The 23,798-nt window shown below is 39.2% G+C and overlaps 1 long non-coding RNA gene across 4 annotated transcripts in view; it reads left to right on the forward strand.

Annotated features, from left to right (window-relative positions):
• Positions 1-23,798, forward strand: part of LOC147574767 (uncharacterized) — a 77,797-nt gene that overhangs the window by 45,910 nt on the left and 8,089 nt on the right. For 2 of the 4 annotated variants that reach the window (XR_015243485.1, XR_015243482.1), the window contains 5 exons: positions 11,904-12,003; positions 16,530-16,601; positions 17,464-17,587; positions 19,754-19,805; positions 20,255-21,935. This is a non-coding gene — a long non-coding RNA (uncharacterized LOC147574767). Of the gene's footprint in view, positions 1-11,903; positions 12,004-16,529; positions 16,602-17,463; positions 17,588-19,753; positions 19,806-20,254; positions 21,936-23,798 lie in introns of those variants that run through there. The other 2 variants (XR_015243483.1, XR_015243484.1) reach the window with 2 other exon arrangements.

Below are 23,798 nucleotides of genomic sequence, written 5' to 3' on the forward strand. Positions count from 1 at the left end.
TTCAAGGACTATGACAACTTTCGATCACCAGAGTACTTCTGCAAGTAGAACTCTGCAGATAATCAGAAACACTGCAGAACTCTTTTATGTGTTTCTTAAACTCAGGTGACCCTTAAAATGTAAATGTAGATCTGTAATCCTTTTCTTGCTGCCATAAACAGCACCAATGATGAAAACCTTGCCACAGTGACCTCTTGCTTTAGGAACAAAGGAAGTAATGCAATATCGTTTCAACTTAAGAGCCTCTGGGAAACCCAGAATGCCTTGATATCCATCACCCATTATCTGATAAAGAGACCTTCTAGAGTTCTGATTCTATTTATGTGCCTCTGCAAGTCAGGGCTGTCAGCTCTCAGCTTCTGTTACCATCAAAACAAAAAGTCACAACCATTAGGATGTTAAAGATGATATTTGCATTCAGGAACAGCCTTTATAGAGTTTCACTGGAGCAAATTTAATTTTTGCTTTATGCTTTAATTATGCAATTTGGAACTTTTTCATGTTGTCAGGGATGGAATTAACTTTTGCATGAAAGATATTTATGAGATAAGTTATCTGAAAAGATTATGTTCTGATTTTTCTGAAAAGAATCAATGTTCAAGGCAATATATTAGTAAGTGTAAATATATCATACCAATTAATATACACATATGTGTATCAGGTGACATATACCTACATATACTACAGACATACACATATTTATATATATTAATATACTTATCAACATATGTAAAAGGTTTTATGCACGTGTTTATGTGGCTCATTATGGGTAAGGAATCCATTACTTTCATCTGATTCTCAAAAAAGTCATACTCATAACACTGTAACTACTTCTCTCAACTAGGGGTCAACAAACTATGGTCCATGGCCCAAATGTCACCTGCCACCTGATTTTGAAAACAAAGTTTTACTGGAACATGACCAGGTTAATTTGTTCACATATTGTGTATGACTCCTACCAAGGCAGAGTTGAGTAGTTATGACAGACCGTATGGCCTACAAAACCTAAAAATAAACTACCTGCTCTTTAGAGGTAAAGTGTTCTGATCCCCGCTCTGGACTCTGCTCCATCTAGAAATCTGGCACTCCTGGCTGTGAACTTATATTAACAGGGCTGACTTTACAAAAATCATGGCTTGAGTACAGCCAAACATTAAATCCGTCCTCACTATTTCTTTCTGCAGGAAACAGATATAAGGCAGAGGGTGATGAGACTCTAGGTTCCAATGCAGACATGCAGACTCTACTACCTAACTCGTTGTGTGAAGTTAGACCAGTTACTTGATCTCATTTGCCTAAGTTTTCTCCTCAGCAAATTGAAGAAAATAGCAAGAACACCTACATCATAGGGGTTAATATAATTCATAAATAGAACTTAGAACAGTGGCTTGCGGGGAGCCTGGGTGGCTCAGTCAGTTAAGCGCCAACTCTTGATTTCGGCTCAGGTCATGATCTCAGGTCATGAGATTGAACCCCACATTGGGCTCTGAGCTGACAGTTCAAAGTCTGCTTAGGATTCTCTCTCCCTCTACGTCTCTCTCTGCCTCTCTTTCTCTCTATCTCTCAAAATAAATAAGTAGAATATTAAAAAAACACAGTGGCTTGGGGTGCCTACGTGGCTCAGTCGGTTGGGCATCCGACTTTGGCTCAGGTCATGATCTCACGGTTGACGAGTTCGAGCCCCACGTCGGGCTCTGTGCTGACCACTCAGAGCCTGCTTCGGACTCTGTCTCTCCCTCTCTCTGCCCCTCTCAGCTCATGCTCTGTCTCTCTCTGTCTCAAAAATAAATCAACATTAAAAAATTAAAAAAAAAACAAAAAAAAAACACAAAAATTAAAAAAAAACATTAAAAAATTAAAAAAAAACATATAACAAGAGCAAGAAGTGTTATTTCCAAAAATGTGTTATCAGTGAATTAATTGGAGGCATGACAGGGTAACTCTTGGTGCATTACCTTGAAGCTCCTTGTATGAGAGCCATCACACCCACATCTGTGGCTCCAGACCAACTCACGTCCACTGCTGTCAATCTGGTGCAAAGGGCCCCAGCATGGAGCAGGACCTTGTCTCCTGTAAGCCCAGGACCACTGCAGCTTGTCATATTCAGTTCCTGGGTGATTAAAACCAAGTGAGCATTCATTAGAAATGCTTCAGAATGCCTTCGGAACAGGGCATGAACAGAAGGAGATTTTAGTAACTAAGAAAGAGGATTAGAGAGTAAGAGAAATCACCATAGAAGCCAACAGCTGAGGTATAAACAGCTCAGCAAAGGGGGAAGAAGAACATGACTAGAGCAATCGAAATAGAATGTTCCTTTCTCAGCTGGCCTGTCTTCCAGCAGGCCTGTTTACTGAATCCATCACACCTTCCTTCTGATGGCTGAAGATTACACTAGGGGAAAGAAGGAACTCAAGGGCCATTATAGGATTACAGGAGCTCATTCAAAGTGTCAACATTATGTAGCCATTCAAAGTTATTTTTATGAAGAGCTTTTAATGAGAAAATGTTTAAGTGAAAATGAAGACTACAGAATGTTTTATATATTTTATAATCCCCATTATGTTCTTTTTTTTTGAAAGCGAGAAAGAGAGAGAGAGAGGGAGAGAGAGGGAGAGAGAGCACATGTGGGGGAGGGGCAGAGGAACAGAATCTTAAGCAGGCTCCATGCCCAGCGAAGAGCCAGACAGTGGGGCTCAATGTCACGACTGTGAGATCATGACCTCAGCTGAAATCAACAGGCAATTGCTTAACCAACTGAGCTACCCAGGTGCCCCTCTATTATGTTCTTTATTATTATTATTTTTTTTTTTTTTGAGAGTGAAGAAAGAGTGTGAATGGGAAAGGGGAACAGAGGATCTAAAGCCAGTTCTGCAGGGACAGCAGACAGCTGGATGCAGGGCTCAAAATCACAAATCAAAAGATCATGATCTGAGCGGAAGGCAGACACTTAACCAACTGAGCCACCCAGCCACTGCCTCCCCCCATTATGTTCTTTACGTGTTGTTTTAAGATGATCTTTAATTAATATGTATTAATTTTGTAGCCTAAAACATGTTATTGCAGCAAGGCAAAACTAATAGCTAGTGCACAACTCAGAACAGTGATTAGCTGTGGGGCGGTGGCATGGGGACTAAGTGGGAAGGGGCTTGAGCCGGTGAGGTGGGGTGGAGTAATTCTATATCGGGATGGGGTAGGTTACACAGGTGTATGCCTTTGTCAAAACTCCAGAAATGGTACACTTAAAATATATGCCTTTCATTATATACAGATTTTACCTCAAAAAGAAAAACAAAAAGGAACTATAATGATATGCTTGCTGAAGTGTACCAGATGTCTATAACTCACTTTGAAATTAACTTTTTAAAAAATAAGGTGGGTTGATGGACAGGTAGAGGAATGGATATGTTTATAATAAAGTGAATATAAATATCAACTAATGGTAAGACCAAGGTGGTGAGCATAGGTGCTAACCATGCAATTCCTTCTAAGTATATTTTAAACTTTCATTTAGAAATGAGGGGTAGGGGCACCTGGGTGACTCAGCCGGTTACGCGTTCAAGTTCACCCCAGGTCATGCATGATCTTGCCGTTTGTGGGTTCGAGCCCCACATCGCGTTCTATGCTGATAGCTCAGAGCCTGGAGCCTGCTTCAGATTCGGTGTCTCCTTTTTTCTCTGCCCCTCCCCTGCTTGTGCTCTCTCTTTCTCTCAAAAATAAGTAAACATGTAAAAAATTTTAAAAACTAAAATAAAAATGAGGGGTAAATCCAGCCAGAGCATACATCTGGTCTGGCCTTCAGTCCACATCAGAGCTTTATACCCTACACTTTAGAGCAGCATTAATAATACGGACTGGTTTGGTGGGAGAAGCTGGTTTGCCCATCTTTGGCAAACCCAATTTGTGAAAACTAAGAATTCTAAAACAGCTTATTGGATATAAGTGCAATTTGTCTGGTCTGGGATGACAAAAGATACAAGATAAATTGTCTACTAGTAGAACCTAAAAGTTTTGAGAGGCTAAATTAAAAATGAATGATCTGAAATCATAATGACCTTGAAGAACCTTCCCATTCCTCAGATTCGGCTCTTGATTTCCCCCCATTCCTGCTTCCATAACGCTAATGGCTGAAGCTGGTGCATCATACCTTTGGCTTCACACCTTCACACTTTCCCCAGGAGGATGCCCAGCAGCTGCCTACTGCCCTTAGCTCTCCAGCATTCAAATAACGAACATCACCAAACATTTCCTGTTCATCATTAACACCAAAAGTGTCATGTGCAACATTATTCTAATTAAAGATTATAAAAATTAATTTTTAATGCCTCACGCCTTTTAAAAACCTGATAACTTGGTCTATCCTGGGACACCAAAGAAACAGGCTTGGATTTCCAGCCCTGACTATTTGTTTACAGAACAGTTTTAGCTCTTTTTGTGCCCTGCACTCCATTGACAGACTGATGGAGCCTATGAACCTGTGTCAGAATAATGGTTGTAAATGAATGAGACACAATATATAAGATTGCAAAGAAAACCAATTGTATTGAAAAACAGTTACCACATTTTTTTAAATCTGTGAGATAGGTAATAATTTTGCCTCTTTATGAACATAATATATCATATGATCTAGCTGCTGGTCTAATTTTGAAGTAGTGACAGACATAAACCTCATTTGAGATTTTGCAGCAACCTTAATGTAAAATGAAAAGAAGTGTGTTTTCTGCTGACGCGCGGTGGATGATTAGTCACCAGTAGTCATACTAGAAGGAGAGGCTGAATTTCTACAGGGTAGAAGTGAAAATCCTTTTTCCAAGTTCACAAGCCCCTTGAATTTTACCCAAGGGCCCCAGGTTAAGAGCCCCTAGCTGAGACTTTCCCTAACCCTTTGTTAGGACAAGCTGGGAAAGAAAAAGTGGGAGGAGGGCGTGGGAGAAAGAAAAGAAAAAGAGAGAGTAGAGATGGAGGGATTGATATTCCGAGTGGAACAATTCCAGCAAAGTGAATGAAAGTGCGGTGTGTGTGTCGGCAGTAACAGGGGAGAAACAAAAGGCAGGAACAAAAACGAAATGAGAGCCTGGAAGGAGAAAGTGAGCTTCATTTCCGAGACACCACAGGTGGCAGTTCGTTACAGGGGTGTCCAGATCCAGGAATGTCACCGCTTTCACAGGTGATCCTTTGTGAGCTGCCCTGAAACCAGATACCAGCAGCAAGGATGTGGCAAGCCTGGCAAGTCACCAAAACGCACCCTCCCAGAGCCCGCGGTAGCCACTGACTCATGAAAACAAATTCAGAGATGATGGGTCTAATTTTTTGTGCATTTCAACAAGAATCGAACCTGCTGGTGATGGCAATATTTCCCACGGTATTCCTTGGATGAGTTCATATTTGCTCCCATTTATTGATCTGACACCCAAGGAATGGAGTGCCTACTACCACAGAGAGGATTTTTCGCGAAAGCTAATGGAATTATTTCTGACACTTCCACTTCTCCTACTCTGTAATTTGTATAAAGACAATGTTTTCATTATGGAGCATCTCAGCAATTCTGAAACTCTAAAAATAATGATGGTGGCTTCAGTATAATAGTTTTTATTCCATATTATTTTGTTCTTTTAAGTCCATACTTCTAGTATCTGTCAATCACTCTTTCAGCAAAGAGTGTATTGCATGTTTATGACTATTCGGAGAAAATAGTTCAAATCAATGGATTTTCTCCCTGTACAGGTCAGTTATCTTTAAACAAAAACAAAGAGACAAAATCCAGTTATGTTCTATCTCACAGACTATATACTATTAACTCTTGTTGGATGACTTTCAAATAGTGCCTCTGGGACAAAGACATCTCTGTGATAAAATCAATAAAAATTCATCATTAGTGTGGGAATGAATTTTAAGTACCTTGATTTAAAGTCAATTAAAATTTAACAGCTAGTGCTTTAAATTCAAATATTTTGTTATTACTCTGGAGTATTTATTTCAAAGAGAAGAGGTGCCCTCTTCCCGTTTAAGCCAACAATTCACATAAGAGTGAGATATTAAGTGGAAGATCGTTCCTTATTTTTTAAATATGTGGATCCTCCTTAGGCCAGGCTTAGCTTTACTGTCAGGAAGCCATCCAGTTTGATAAGGGCCCATCTTACTTGGAGAAGTAAGGCCCTTCCTTATGAGGGCCATCCTGGACTGCAATGGATCACTTCTGAACCTGCTCCAGTCTACATACGTGAATGCCAAGAGATTCTACACACTCTGATTCAGCTGTTGGCACTAATGTGGAAGGTTACAGCATTAGCCCTTTCTGAACCATAAAAATTAAACATCTAAGTGGGTACACCCTGGACTACAGAATTTAAAATAATAGTGCCTTTTAGTATCATTGTGCTAAATAATCTCTTTGTGAGTTCCATATCTGGACATCTCCAGAATTTGCGAAGACACCTTTTTTGGCCAAGTCTGCCTTTTTACGTAGAAGCAACCCCGGTGATAACTGCCTAAAGCAACATTCACGAAGTATGTTTCGTGGAACCGACATTGAAGAGATTCCACGGAGAAAAGAGAGTCCTGTGGTAGAATGTATTTTCCAAAGATGGTAGCACAATATCTCCTCCTTGTCTCCATGCTCTTATGGAGCTCTGCCACTTTCTCATCAAGATGTAGAATTGAACTTCCCTGTTTTTGTAGTCCTGTGACTCACTTGCATGTAACAGGAGGCAGTGAAAATAATGCTGCATTATTTCCAAGGTTATAAATCACTGTAGCTTTCACTTGTGGATTGAAATACTTTCATTTGAGGGGTGCCTGGGGGGCTCAGTTGGTTAAGCATCTGACTCTTGATTTCGGCTCAGGTCATGATCTCACAGTCCATGAGTTCGAGCCCCATGTCAGGCTCTGTGCTGATGGTGTGGGACCAGCTTGGGATTCTCTGCCTCTCTCTGTCTGTCTCTCTCTCTGTGTCTCTTTCTGTCTCTCTCTCTGTCTCTTTTTCTCTCTCTCTCAAAAGTAAATAAACATTAAGTAAAAAAAAAAAAAAAAATACTTTCATTGGAACCCTGAGCTACCATGTAACAGTCCTATTAGCCTGAGGCAGCCATGCTGTGAGGAAGGCCAATGTAGCCGACATGAGAGACCTCAAGGAGATACTCCAAGGTGACATAAAGAGAGAAAGATGCCCCAGCTGCTCCTGCCACCTGCTCTTCTAGCATCAGTCACCACCTGACTACACTGCATGAAAGACCCCAAGTCAGAGCCATCCTGGTGTGAGTCCTTCCCAAATTCCTGATCCACAGAAACTAGGAGATAATAAAATGTTTATTGTTTTAAGTCTCTAAGCTCTGGGGCAACTTGTTTCACAGTAATATGAGGAGGTTCCATAACAAAATTTGGTCAAAAGTGAGTTAAACAAAACTCCATAGATTTTTGTTTTCCCTGCAGGATTTTTCAGAGCTTCTGTATGCTAATGAGCATATGCATCTCCCAGACTGGCATTTAATATGCAGCACTTCCCAACTTATTTCCCCAAGAAACCATTTCTATAGCTACTGTCAAGGGATAACTTTGGGAAATGCCAGGCTAAATGATGCTCTCTTCTCATGTGCGGGTTGCCCTCTTCCCCAGTGATCTGAACTACAGACAGTGAGCTTACTTCACTGTGATAATAAATTGAAGAACAAATGGTTATTGGCCAGCCCAGAAAGAGTCACCTCTTGGTGACTCCTGCGTGTGATGTAACTCATTCCAACAGTATCACAGAGCAAACAGCATAAACTCTGAATGTCACTCACTATTTGCTGTGCCAATAATAGCTCCAGGATGTGCTACTCTTCCAATGGGTTTGACAAACATTTCCATGCACTGAAATTTTCATTAACCCTCTGGCTCTTCCAGTATCTCACTTTCAAACTGAAAATCTCTAAAAAGTTGGTTAGAGAAAGAGGGGGATGGGATTTGGTCCCTAATGTCTTCAAGAGGAATAAAGGAATTGGGCAGAAAATTCTACTTTGTGGTATCAGTTCCCCACATGGCTCTAAAAACAGAGTGCTTCCCCTGTCCAGAAAATTTTAAAAGGCCAGGAATGAGGATTAAACTGCTACAGATTGTTGGGAAACTTTTGCCCACTTTGTTGAGTGTTAAATAATTAGAGGGACAATATTGAAAAAGTTAGAAAGAATGCGTTTTTCTAATCAAATATGTGAAATGGGAATTAAGGTTTACAAACCTTAGTAAATATATAACAAGGGAGTACCACTTTCTGATTTGATAAAAGGATAGGAGTTACTCCTATGATTCCCAATTAGTCACTAGATGACTATCAATGTATGACATCAAATGCTCTAATCCATGACTCAGTTTCTCCATGACTAAATTGCCACTCAGTTTTTAAGCCCTTTTACCTAAAAACTCTAAACATATTCAAAGTCAGAGCTGGGACAAGGATGAAGCCAAGGAGGCACTTCCCTTGGATGTAAAATTTAAGGGGGTGCCCTAAATCTCAGTTATCAAGATACATAATATTTAGTGTAGTTTTTTGAAAATCTGTATTAATGCAAATAAAATCTATAATGAACAAATGTCAAATTTTTCAATGAAAGCAGCATCAATATTACCAATTTTTCCTTTTGCCTCAAGCTCCAATATGGCAAAGTGTGGTACTATTACCAAGCTCTAAAAGTAAGATAAATTGAACTCCACCAATACATCACACATGATAATTATGACAGACAAGTAATCAATACCTACATTGTTTTGGGTTCCCTCAAGCAACTCAGAAACACTATCTTACATACCAATCATATTATTTACTTAAGCAAATTACTTTAGGACCCTGCACTAGTCAAAATTCTAATAGCCAATTTTAACAGATATAGTGATAGATACAGATATGGGTATAGAGATAGACTCACAGATACAGATATAGATATACAGCTCTATATGCCTGATGTACTGAAGTGGAATTTTCCCATCACACACAGGCTTCCTCATCCCTCTTCTCCCCTCCCTATTCTCGGCCCCGCAGCAGTACAGGTGGCTTTCCTGTACTTTCACAGTTGAGTGCAACAAGTTACACAGAGAAATCCTGCTCCTCTTCCAAACAGGTCTATCATTTTGGCCAAACTGATTGGGAGCAGATTCTTTATTCCAACAAATAATTGGTTTCTCTTTGATCCTAATAGCTTCTCTCTCTCTCTCTCTCTCTCTCTCTCTCGATAGACAGACCACAGTCTTTGTTAAATTTAAAGACAGAGATGGTACCCAAGGGGACTAAAAGCCCATTGCAAAGTGCCTATGGCCCACAGATTGGCAGTCACAGATTTTTTTAATAATTTTTTAATAATTTTTAATAATCTTTTTTTCTTATTATTAAAGTAATATATGCCCATTTTAGAAGAATAAGTGAGTGAAAGGAGAAAGTAAAAGCCGCCCTGCTGTGGGATTGTGAAACAGTCTAACTATTCTATTTCTAACTGCTTTAGAAAACAACTTCGGCAGCACCTCAAAATGTCCAATATATAGTTACCATGTGAACCAGCAATTTCCCTCCTAGGTGTGTAGACAAGAGAATTGAAAATAAATCTATGTTCACACAAAAGCTTGTACATGAATGCTCATGGCTGCATTGTTCATAGTAGCAAAAAAGTGGAAACAACCCAAATGTCCATGGATAAGCAAAGTGTGATATATCAATAAAATGAAAATTTTCAGCCACAAAACATGAAATAATGATGCATGCTATAATGTAGACGAACCTTGAAAACATGCCAAGTGAAAGAAGCCAGACACAAAAGGCACCTATAATTCCATTTATATGAAATATCCTGAATAGGGAAATCCATAGACACAGAAAGTAGATTAGTGATTGCTTGAGCCTGGAGGAGGGGGAATGGGGATTGATTGCTAATAGGTATAGGATTTCTTTTGGGGGCAATGGGAGCATTCTAAAATTTCATAGTGATGGTTGTATAACTCAGTGAATATAGTAAAAATCACTGAACTGTACACTTTAAAAGTAGGAATTTTATGGTTTGGAAATCATATCTCAATAAACCAGTTATTCCTTTAAAAGTCAGTTGTAAGTCTAAGACCTAAAAATAAGTACAATTAATATTTTCAGTGTTGCTACTTATCCCCTGATGGGTATCCACCAGTCAGTTCGCTCCAAAATAATCCCATTTCTCAATGATGCAGACACAACCCAAATGCCTGGAAGCCGTGTTCTCCATAGGCAGGAAATATTACCTGCTTTGTATTTCACAGACATGTTAAGGTAGACACTGTTAAGAATATTTCTTGCAAGCTTCCCTCACCCCTTAGTTGAAACTGCATGGCCTATACTTTGCTCATTAGTGAGTATGTCAATGTCAGTAGAGAGTCTGTTGGTCAATAAGTAAATAGTACAGTTTCCCTGGGAGACCAACAGCTTCACTAGGTTCATGAGAATGTAAATTATATGTATGTATGTATTACAAATAGTAGCAATCACTTTATGCATTTTAATTAAAGCTACAGTATTAAAAATATGTAAAAGCAATAACAGGAAGACCATAAGTTCATTACCCTCATGAAATTGCTTTTATTTCTACCTGTATATATTTTGTCTAGTATGTGCTAACAGAACTTTTTATAGTTGCAATCATAATATAATAATAACATGCCTTATGTTTTTACTTAAACGTCTCCATACATCTTTAGAATTAATATTATTTGCATGGTTTCATAACATACCTTTGTGCAAAGTGTATATGCATAACCATATGCCTAATATTAATTGTGGTAAAGTTAGATTGAGTACCTTTAATGTAGAAATATACATGAATATGGAAATACTAAGTAGTTATATCTATTTAATATGCACATGTGACTCATTTAACCTTGGCTACTTCATTAAAATAAATTTCTGCATTGGTGGGTGATTAGCTCTTATTACAAACTATCACATTTCCTTCCAAAAGGTAACCAATTTATAGAGCCGCTACTAGGAATGGGTACTGATTCTACTATAACATTGCTGATATTATATGGTATCATTTTAAAAAATATTTCAGTTGACATATTTTAGTTATCCAGGGTTGTTTATTTCATATATTTATTCCTGGAATGATGAGCTTTTAGAAATTGCTTTCTATTTGTTCTCCCTTACTCAATTATTCCTTCAAGGTTTAATACACACGTATTAGGTGTGAAATATAAGGAAATATCCCTTTCCTTACAGAGTTTACAGTCTAGTGAAATATATTTGTATCCTCTTTATCCTTTAAAGTTTGGATGTCTCCTTTATAAATATGAATTGTTAAAAATATTATATATATGAGTGCCTTTGGGGTTTTTTAATAGTGTAGAAATTTTAAATACTGCGGAAGCTATTAATCATACCTTTACAATTTATTTTATTTCTTCAAAAATGAAGTTGTCCTCCTGTATATTGAATAAATGTTCTAGTCTTTGTTAATTTTTCTTATAAATTGATTTGATTTTTATATTTTTATTCCATATTGATTGATTTTGAAACATGATAAAGCAGGGACTCACCTTAATTTTACTGTAATGTTATCCTGTTTCTATAATACTCTCTATTAAACAATCCTTCCTTGGCCTTTAAAAATTTTTTTTTTCAACGTTTATTTATTTTTGGGACAGAGAGAGACAGAGCATGAACGGGCCAGGGGCAGAGAGAGAGGGAGACACAGAATCGGAAACAGGCTCCAGGCTCTGAGCCATCAGCCCAGAGCCCGACGCGGGGCTCGAACTCACGGACCGCGAGATTGTGACCTGGCTGAAGTCGGACGCTTAACCTGACTGCGCCACCCAGGCGCCCCAGCCTTTTTAAACACACACACAGTTTTGCATACATATATTAATATCTTATGTTGGTACTCTCTAGTCTGTATTAATTGATATTCCTATTTTCATTGCAGCAAAATACTGTCTGGGGAATTGCGTGTTTATGGACTAAACCTGGATAGTACACATGATAAAAGAACATAGTCCCTGGATGCAAAATGAATAAGTAAGATAGTAAGTATATAATGAAGATAATAATCATAAAATTGGAGCCAGTTGGAGTAGGGAGTTAAGTGTGGCAAAATATTTGTATTTAAAGGTTAATCTTGAAAAATGTTACTGCTAGGTCTATCTTAAAATGACATTTCCTGTAACAGTGGGACATCATTCAGTAGACAGAAAACAGGACAATGGAGAATGTTGAGGAGGAAGGATTAAAGTGCTACAGGCAGCAAGACAGTACCAGACGGGTTCACGCTGGGAAGAAGAAAAACGGAGTGGTCCAGAGTTACTGAAAAGCTTGCTGACTGAAGTCAGAAGCTAGATCAGCTGGGGCAGGGGGCCAGTGCATGTCACTTGATTGGAACGATATGGAAAGGCATGAAAAGATTATTTAAGCACAGTTTGGAGCCAGGCAGAGTTAGAAGGCTGGAAATTCAGGAGGCAGCAGTGGAGCAGTCGCAAGAGATTTTTATGTATGAAGAGGCTGAAAAGGACAGGATGTAGAGCAGTAAATGCTAAGCAGCAGGGAGGGAGGGGCGGAGGGCGGGAGGAAGGGCCAGATGGATGGATGCAGGTTAAGCTGGCAACACGCTGTTACATTTCTTAAAAAGATAAAAGATACTTGAAAGACTGACTTTGGTGGAGGATAGACAAAACTTGAACATTAGCCTCAGAAGGAGCTGACCTATTTTAAGATATAAATGCAATTTAATTTTTTGTTACTTTACAAAGACTAAAATAGTATAAGGAATTAAATAATAACAGCAATGATTTGTCCAAAGCTACAGAACCTGTTTCAGTGGTACTTGTGTTAATCTGCTTTTCCAAACATCTAAGGCCCTGAAAACCTCCCCCCAGGGGATAATTGTTTTCCTACCTGCATCCGTTGGCCAAATACTCCCAGTGGGCTAGTTTCAGATGGCACTATCAGTGAAAATGCCACCACTATCTGTCCTTTACGAAAGGTCTCAAGCTTACTTGCTATGCACTTACAGTTCTTAGCGACAGCGTAACCCATTAACCACCAATCACAAAGATAGTCCTCTAAGGAATTAATGTTTAGGTTTGACACCATGAACATGCCCAAATGGGCAAAGGATCTTCCAGATTGATGGGAGCTTTTGTTGTTATTAAATGTTAAAACATCAACAACTCAGCCCTTCTAGAGCAGAGCAAATCTTCACCCTGGCTCTCCTTCCCATAGTTCCACACACACCCTTGGCTATTTTACTAGGAAGACTGCATTCCTCCCCAAATCCCCTGTGGAGTAATGTGACCTCTTGCTCTAAACGTGACTCAAAGGACTGTCTGAATTGACCTGCCGTACAAGAAACCCTACTTGAAACTCTTAGAAGCTTTTTTTTTTTTTTTTAAAGAAAAATGTATTACTGGTGTCATGAAAATGATAAGACTTATCTCTGGTCGCCACCTCCCTCCTCCAATAGTCTCCACCCAGATAAAAAGGCCCTGAGTATTTAAATGTGAAATGGCACACAATTATTGACATAGCAATCACTTGGTGACAATCTCTGTTTTGGGGGCAGGTCAGGGACACCAGGCCCTCGGTGGGTGTGGAAATGGTGACATGTCAGAATGTTCCCTGTTTGCATCTTCCTGAATGGTCATCAAAATACAAGTGATTTGGGCTCCAAATCATGAGCATACCAGCTGCTCTAGCACCTTCCTGCTCATAACAGCAAAATTAACATCATTGGGGAGCTCATTAGAAAGGCAGAATCTGCATTTTACCAGGATCCCCAGGGGATTCATATGCACATTAAAGTTTTAGAAGCACCATATATTAAAGATTCGCTGCCCCAGTGCACACTCCTCCAAGATATTTCTTTGTATATAAACTAGAGCAGAAAACATATAAACTAGAGCAGCAAATGTAGAGCATATGAATGGATTTGGGCTAAAAATCTTAAGGATCAGAGAAAAAAAAATCCCTCTTAACATGAAGACATCTCCTTACTTTAGCCAATATTAGGATATTTTTAGCATATGGTAGCAGGCTACTGGTTTCCTCTTCCTACTTTAAAATAACAACATATTGGGGAAATGACAACAGCAGTGGAAACTAGGGGTATAAATCAATAATATTTATGATGTTTTTCAGTCACCAGGAGGAATTCATCCTACTGCAATGTAGATTGGTCACACTGAGACATAATGGCCAGTGATTTCATATATGGGTTTCTTAAGAAAGCAAGACAGTTATAAAAATTCATCATTAGTGACAGACCTAACTCTTCAGAAGCTCTTCCTCCCTAAGGGAATTATTTCCTGGGAATTCTTCAGTGCATCATTGCTAGATTGACTATGGAGTCTATAACACCCAGTAATTTAACCTGGCCATGAGCTCATGGGTCCAACAATAGTGAGTTGCACCCTGTGTTGTCAACTCAGGAGTAAGTGGGGGTATAAAAGGAAGCAGTCCATCTTGGAGACCGGACTTACCCATGCTGTACCTCTCACAAAGCACGAGCTACATGCTGATTCGAATTTTTCGGTAGTAAATACACTAGCTCATAGTAGAAAACTAGGTAATATGAACAAAAGTGGACCTGCCTCAACAAAGTAATATTGAGCAGGATAAATGTCTTCTGGACACTAAAAACTTAAATGCTAGGGGTTTGTGCCTGTTTGGCCTCCCAGCTTACATCCTGAAAGATCTGACTGTATGTTGGTAGACAGTGAGAGAATCCATATGGAATATGTGGACAACTATCAGATGGCAAACATCAGGCTGGGATCCATCTTCCTTGTTCAAAATTCAGTAATCAGAAAAAAATTTATATATAATATGAAATTTTTGAAGATCAAAGAAAGATATAATTGCCCCACATAGGGAAAATTATTCTTTTTTTTAACAGAAGAATTTAATTCTTTTAATGTTTATTTATTTATTTTGAGAGAGATATAGAACATGAGTGGGGGAGGGGCACTGAGAGAGAGAGAGAGAGAGAGAGAGAGAGAGAGAATCCCAAGCAGGCTCCACACTGTCAGCACAGAGGCCAATGCAGGGCTTGAACCCATGAACTGTGAGAATCATGACTGGGGCCAAAATCAAGAGTTGGATGCCTAACCAACTGAGCCACCCAGGCACCCCAGGGAAAATTATTATTATTAGCAATGAGGAGTCAGATAAAAATTTTAGAAAGCATTTCTATTTTCGAAAACACAGAATAACTTAAAAAAAAAAAGAAAGAAAGAAATGACGGAGAAAGAACTCATTGAGGCACAAGGGCTGATATAAAAAGGTAAACAGCAAGGACACGTAAGAAATGTACAGAAACAAATGTGGCCAGAGCCAGCTAAAGGGCATCTCAACGGCAGTGCAGAGCAGAAGGTGCCTTGCAGAAAACAGAACAAGTGTGATGAGGTGAACTAGAAACCAGAATCAGTGCGATCAAAGACCAACTAGTAAACCCAGAAGGAAAAAGAGATGAAGATAAGATAAAAAGCGAGCAACAGATCACAGAGCAAAGCGAGCAAAGCGAGCAAAGATCCAAAATCAGGTCCAAATCAGATCCAGATCAGGTGGACAACTGTAAACAATAATTTATCCACAAAGTATTTGTGCTTGAACAGCAGCTAAACTTCAAGAAGGAACAGTGGGAGTCTGAGACATTCTTGGACCGGCAGCTCTAATCACTTCCCCGCTTCTTCCAGCTCTGTAGGCATGGGGCTCTGCCAGGACAGGGGGCAGGCTGTGCTTCCAGGGAAGGTGGTTCAGTCCCTTTGGGGTGGCGGTAACACCCATGCCCAATGGGATTGTTGATGGAAGTGATGAAGGAGGTGATGGAGAGAAATGGGGAGGGGACAGTAGCTCTTCTGCCTGAAGTTGAGGTCCTGACCGAGGCAAGCACATTCCCGGCTCAGCATTGGCTAGGGCTGGGGAGTGGGAGCAAGGATTAACTGCATGTGAGCACACAGGAATTTTCTGGGATCATGAAAATGTTCTAAGACCGAAAATCACTGAACTGTACACGTAGCATGCATACATTTTATATGACATTTATTCACCAATAAAACTTTTCAAAGACTATGTATAAAAAGAAAAACTTTCTAGGGCAAAAAAAAAAAAAAAAAAAGTCTGAGTCTACAGCTCTAATGAGCCCACCGTGTCCCTTGCAAAAATTAATTTAATATTGCTCAGTCTTCAGCTTGTCTTGGCAACAGTTTTATTTTCATGATGAAAATTGTATAAGTGATATGATCTTATCCATGTAGGAAAAGGAAGCCAGACAAACAGATTACTTGCAGAAGAAAGATAATCACTGAACCCAAGCTTCTCCCATGCAAAAGTAAATGTCATAGTAATAAAAAGAAGAAATTTCTGTACAATTCTAACAGGACAAGTTGAGCTCTCAAAATTATATGCCAAACTAAGATGTAGCTCTTTGTTAGGGCAAAAGGATTATAATCAAGTGTGCGTATTTGATGTACAAAAGAATTCTTTTATAGTTACAGTGGGTTTCTCTGAATAGCAATTTCAGATGAAGTTTGATTTGGAAACAATATTTTTCCCAGAGTACCTCACAGAAGCACACCTATTGCAAATCTGGAGCCTCAAGTTTAATTGCCTTGAACTTGAACAGTGACAGGTAAGTAACATGAACAAGGGGAGAAAGCCAAGTGTATTACCATGGTATGCTAGAGTCATTTTGTTGGAGTTTTAGCACTGATTTAACACTTAGGTTCTGCATCAGGGAGACCACAGGGACTGGTGAGGACTGTGGCAAACTGCAGAGCGTTCCAGCAGATTGATACTTTTCAAGAATGGGAACCCATAGGTGTGCCTGGGTGGTTCAGTCAGTTGAGTGTGTTTGACTCTTGATTTTGGAGTTCAGGAGACTGAGCCCCAAGTTGGGCTTTGTGCTGACAGCAAGGAGCCTGCTTTGGATTCTCTCTCTCACTTTCTCTGCCCTTGCCCTACTTGCATTCTCTCTCTCTCTCTCTCTCTATGTATGTATGTATGTATGTATATATATATATATATATATATATATATATATATATATATATATATAAAGAATGGGAACCCGTATTGCTGAGTCTTTTCATTTCACAGAGAAATTAGATATCTAGATTTTTATATTTAAAAAATCTTCAGTTTATGCATCTGAAAACAAAGGGCTTTGTTCAGAGTCAGTGGCTTTCATGCTATTTTATGCTACAGAAGTCTTTCTTCAAATTAAATTCTCCATAGAACACAAGACTTTGAAACAGAGAGAACTAGATTATATTTCCAATCCCTGTGATTTTAAAGGACCCCAAATATCAGTTGGCCAAGTTTGGACCTGTCATCTAGCTGGTCGGCATATTTAATGCCAATTTAACTCATTAGGTTAGCTCAATTTGACATGCGTTAAGTGACTGCTATGGATGGACACTGTGTCCGAGTCATGATCTGTGCCTTCGTGGAGATGTGATCACACAGTTGACAGTCACACCTACTTCTTTCAGAGCAAGAAAGGTAAAACACCATAGAGGTTGCAGAATATCCTGCTTGAAGAGGAAGAAGAAGGGGAAGATGTCAGCCAAGGGGACATTTCTGCTGTGCCTTGAAGGACGGACTGAATTTTTCCAGGTAGAGATGGGACTGGTAGTGTGGATCTGGAACAGCATGAGAAAACACACACGGTTAAGAAAGGACACAGCACATGCAGAGAAAATGAGACACCTGGTACACGAAAGGAAACAGCACCCAGAAATTAAGCATTAACTTATTTACTGGAGAGCAATTGAGTTACACTAATCAGTTACTTTCTTAGAGTTTCCTGCATGGAGGGATGAGAAAAACCAGGGCTCAGAGTGGCATGGATGCACATCCTAGCCTACATGTATAAATCACTCATTCAATTATGCACTTTTTTTTAAGTTTTCTTTTTAAAATTTTTTTTTTAATCCAAGTTAGTTAACATATAGTGTAATAATGGCTTCAGGAGTAGAATTTAGTGATTCATTATTTATGAATAACATCCAGTGCTCAACCAAATAAGTGCCCTCCTTAGTCCCCATCACCCATCACCCATTTAGCCTATCCCCCCACCCACCTCCCCTCCAGCCACCCTGTTCTCTGTATTTAAGTCTTTTATGGTTTACCCCCTTCTTTGTTTTTATCTTATATTTCCTTTCCTGCTCCTGTGTTCACCTGTTTTGTTTCTTAAATTCCACATATGAGTGAAATCATATGGTATTTGGAATTATGCACTTTAAATTAGATAATTTTACTTTAATAATCCAAATTTCTCTTAAATTTTATAAATATTTAAAACACAAACATGCACAGATTTTTGTACAAAATATTAGTAATATCGGCTTGATTCTCATCAACATTTCTAGTCTTCATTTCTAGGATTACAATCTGGTAATTCATCAAGAAGACAATTTAAATCATCCCCAGCAATTCTGAGGCTACTTTTCCAAGCAATCTTTGGAGCTGCATCCTCAGTTTGCTAAACATCCTTAACCACCAGAATGATTGGTGGAATGTAGACCAAATTCTTGTTCAAAACCCAGGTGACACAGAGCCCTAATTTACGCCTTTAACGAGGACTATAAAACTTAGAGAAGGAGTTAATCAAACATTCCACATTTCTGGGGTGACGTCACAACATGACATAGTTTTCAAGTCATGTTTGAGCTGATAAATCCCATCCAGGGTTACTCTACCACTAGAGAGAGTTCTGGGTTAATTTCGCTCCCTATATTATATTTTTAAGACATACTGTATTTTTTAATATATGTTAAATATGATCTTTATTTCCCATTTAGCTGAAGAGACCTTAGAACTCGAGAGAAACCTGAATTCTTTTCATATTATTCCTACTTGGCAGGGCCCCAAAGTTTTATTCAATATTAAAAAGGCAGCTAATTGGATTCTCTATCTTTTAAGACTGTCTCATCACACCTGCTGAGGTGGGTCTGTTGACATTGCCTGGCATATTTTGTAGTGCAATAAATAATAGATCCGAAGAAGATTGTGAAGCGTAATATTGAAAAGGATCTTGTGTAACTTCAAAATACCCACGGTCGATAAGATTAAACATAAGAAATGGAGAAAAAAGGAAGAAACAGAAAAAAAAGGCATGAAAAATAAAATGAGACCAAAGTTTAGGTTAGCTTAGAAGATATAAGTCATAACATGCTATGTCCTACTAAGATGTCTAATTTTACAAATTTGAATCTAGATTTCTTAGCAGCCATGGCAAAGCAGAAAGCATAGTCATACCTTCCATAAAGTAAATACAAATAAGTTACTCAGAAGAATGACAAATATCCCTAAGTCCAAGTTTTTTGAGAAATTTATTTCATGGGTCCCCATAAAGAGTTCAATGGAGACTACTATAGTGGTAAAGAATGCTCTGAGCTGAAGTTTAATAATCCATGATATGTGAAGAGGACGAAGGAAGTGCTAAAAAGGCAAAAAAAACAAAAGATTTCTTGAAGGTGAAGGCTCCTCAGGGAGCCATAAGTTAAGTCCTCAAAGACATTTGTATACAAATGCAAAACCAACTGTTTTTTTTTTTTTTTTATATAAGATCCCTCAAAGTAGGCCAAGTATATGAGTAATCGCCAGAACTCAGTTCATCTCTGTGGACCTCAATATGATTAATTTGAAAAGGAGAAGATGACAGGCAGGTGGAAAGGCCTAGATAATCCCTGAGGGTCCTTTTAGCTCTGGAATAACGTTTGTGATTTTCCATTATTATTATTGAAGTGTAATTGAGGTGCAGTGTTATATTTGTTGCAGGTGTACAACGTAGTGATTCAACAATTGTATACATTACTCAATGCTCACCATGGTAAGTATAGTCACCGTCTGTCACCATATAACATTATTGAAATATTATTGACAATATTCCCTATGCTAGTTTTTCATCTCTGTGACTTTTTTGTTTTATGACTGGAAGTTTGTAGCCCTTCATCCCCTTCATCTATTTCACCCATCCCCCCACCTCCCCTTTGGCAATCACCAATTCCCTGTAAAGAATCCATTTGTTTGTTTTGGTTTTTAGAATCCACATATAAGTGAAATAATGTGGCTTTTGTCTTTGACTTATTTCACTTAGCATAATGCCTTCTAGGCTCATTTATGTCACTGCAAATGGCAAGGTTTCATTCTTTTTGTGACTGAGTAATGTGACTCTTTTTATTAAATTTTTTAAAAAATATTTATTTATTTTGGGGAGAGCCCAAGTTGGGGTGCAGAGAGAGGGGGACAGAGGATCTGAGGCAGGCTTTGCACTTACAGGCTGACAGCAGCGAGCCCAATGTGGGGCTTGAACTCATGAACCTCAAGATCATGACCTGAGCTGAAGTTAGACGCTCAACCAACTGAGCCACCCAGGCGCCCCTTTTTTATTAAATTTTTACTGAGCCCCTATTATGTGCTGTTTCCCTGGATTCAAAAGAATTCTACACACACACACACACACACACACCCATGCACCCCTTTGAGTATCTCATAATTTTGCCTTTCTGGAGAGTAGATGTGTTGCTATTTGCCTGTTATTATAGCAAGAAAGAATCCAATATTTGCACACCAGTTGATCCATGAATGTCAACATAGCGCAGGCACCTTCTGTCCTCCTAAATTGTTAATCTGTGAACTCAGATGAAGGTTAGAAACTCTCACTAAATGTTTAAAATTCCTTTTGGATGCTTCTGTCAGACTGAAATTTTCAAATATGTGAATGGTACATATGCTAAATGAGGCACTCGACACCCCCACTCTTTTAGTAAAGTCCTCGTATTCAAAATCCCAGGAATATTTCCCACCATTAAAAACCCATAAGTGAGGATACAACTAAACTGTTGGGCTTTTGAAAACTTGGGGACACAGCTGTGCAGAAAAGACAGAGCCCCTTAGGAACTGGATGAAAACAGAAGTGAGACCAACAACAATTAGCGATCTTAGGAGGAATTTTAAGAGGTAATGGTAAATCTTCAAGGTGTTTTATAGTATCATTATGCTTCAAATCTCCCAGATGCCACAAATATTTAACTTTACACATATATCACTTAGGTATCATATGTATGTGTGTGTGTGCCCCATAATATTTATGGAAATATTTGGGGAATATCTGTAAATCTGGCTTAGAACATTTTGCAACCCCATTTTTCTCTGCCTCAAAAGAAGAAAACTATGTAACAAAATGAAAAGCATATTCCAGATCATTTTTACAGTTGCAGGAGCTCGACATTTTTCTGTAAACATAGAGTGCTTTCCATGCGTTGTCTTGGTGATCCAATGTTACACCCGGTGTTGCTATTAATGACATGCTATTTCCAAAGCCGTGAGCAACTCTTGGTAAATTTCCAAACAAAACAGCATACTTTTTCCTCAATAAGCCTGGTAGTTGCATTTCTGAGAAATTCAACACATATTAAAACTGTGCAAAAATTACTTTGTATATGTAAAATAGTGTTGTTCTATGCTCAGATAATTATAAAGTGTTTTTTCACCTGTATGCATGTCCAATCTGACATTAAAATATCATGTGGGATATGTGTTATGGGTTGAAGTGTGAGTCCCAAAACTTCACATTTTGAAGTCACATCCCCAAGGGCCTCAGAACGTGACCTTATTTGGGAATAGGTTCATTGCAGATGTAATTAGTTAAAATGAGGTCAGACTGGTATAAGGAGGGCCCCTAATGCAATATGACTGGTGTCTTTCTAAGAAGGGGATATTTGGACACAGACAAATGCACACATCATTCATATGCCGTGTGAAGATGAAGGCAGAGGTGGGTGGTGCTTTACAAGCCAAGGAACGTCAAGGATTTCCGGCAAACTAGCAGAACGTAGGAAAGAGGCATGGGACAGATCCTCCCTCATGGCCCTCAGAACGATCCAACCCTGATGACACCTTGCTTTCAGACTTCTAGACTCCAGAAGTACGAGACAATAAATTTCTGTGCTTTAAACCATTCAGTCTGTGGTACTCTGTTATGACAGCCCTCACCAACTGATACAACATGGGTGAGTGAGGTACCTCAGAGGATATCTTTTCTTACTATTTTCACTTTTTATACTACGTGAAATGTGGTGCCCATTTAATAGACTGCATTTTTTGTGCAATCCCATACAAAAGAGATTTTGTTTTATGGGGAGTGAGGGGAAAGGTAGGGAGAAAGCCATTAGAACCTGATCCATACAATTCCCCTTGGGGGAAAAAGCATCATGTATGTGGCCAGTACTGATACCTGAAGAACATCCCCGCAGTGCTGGAAAAGTCGCTTCAGCCCTTGGTCCGTCACGGCCTGGCCAGCATGGCGGCAGCGATGCAGAGACAGAGAGCGGGGCTGGTGGCCAGCCAGAGCCACCAGCCAGTCATCCTCCAGGACGTGGCAGTCTGTGATCTGGACCTGCTTCCCTGGGAGTTAAAAAAATAATGATAATAAATAAAACCAAGGATCTTAAGGAGCTCCCCTTCGACAACACCCTCCAGATAAGGCCCATTCCAGGGTGTTTTCTCTTATGCCACAAATGTTACTGAGCACTAACATGTGCTAAGCACTGAGGTGACAGTGGAGATGTAACCACACAGACAGGGTACCTGTTCTCGAGCTGCTCAGCAGCTGCATGGGGGAGCTCCTTGTGTTTAAGGGTCATATGCACAAGGTAATTAGCAACCTTGAAAAGTGCTCAAGTACAAGATGCTGGAAGATTATATGAGGGGTAACACCGGAGTTAGAGGAGCCTTCCCCAGGAAGGGACATTTGCACTGATACGGGAATCCACGTGGCAAAGGGGGAAGGGAAGGAGCTTAGCACACGAAAGTGAAGAAGGGCTGGTGTGACTGGCAGCTACACAGTTGGGGCGTAGGGTGACCCAAGATGAGGTGGCAAGGAATCACACTGCATATGACCTTGTGCCCCAGCATGAAGGTTGGGAGTCAGTGACTTTTTTTTTTTTTTTTTTGAGATTTTAAAGTAATCTCTACACCCAACATGGGGCTTGAACTCACAACCCTGAGATCAAGAGTCAGACACTCCATGGACCCAACCAGCCAGGCACCCCTGGAACTCAGTGATTTTAAGCAAGGATCAGTCTTGGGTTGTTGTTTTGTTTTGTTTTGTTTTGTTTTGTTTTGTTTTGTTTTGTTTTGTTTTAAAACAGGTCACTCTGGCTACCTTGTTGAAATGTGGTAGCTCATTTTTTTTTAATTATTTATTTATTTATATATTTATTTATTTTTGAGAAAGAGAGAGAGAGCATGGGGGAGGGGCAGAGAGAGAAGAAGACAGAGGATCTGAAGCAAGCTCTGCGCTGACAGCAGAAAGCCTGATGCGGGGCTTGAACTCACAAACCATGAGATCATGACCTGAGCTGAAGTCGAACAATTAACCAACTGAGTCACCAGGCAGGTCATTTTTAACACTCGCCCTTCTCCATAGGGCCAGATTGTTTCCAATAACTATTATTTGTTTTCTGGAATTGTTTAGGTTTAGTGCAATACCTTTACAAGACATTTAAAATTTTAGACATTTAAATGGAAAGACATTTCCATTTTAAAGACATTATTTAAATTCAGTAAATCACTTCGCGTATGAACAAAAAAGTGCACATATCAAAGTTTTGCTGTTGAAAACATTAAACGTATCAAGTCTCTACGTGGTCACGTGGAATAATTGAAGTAACTCAAGTTCTGTTTCTTTATCTTTATAATCACTGTGCTATCATCATGTAATTTGGATCTGCTGTTTAAATGCTTGAATGTAAAGTTACAGAAGGATTAGAGACAAAAACCATAATGAAAATGAGCTCCTCTGGTTCAGAACCATCACAAA

Source organism: Puma concolor, chromosome D4 (genome assembly GCF_028749965.1).
Source record: "Puma concolor isolate L17-30 chromosome D4, mPumCon1.1.hap2, whole genome shotgun sequence".
NCBI lineage: Eukaryota > Metazoa > Chordata > Mammalia > Carnivora > Felidae > Puma > Puma concolor.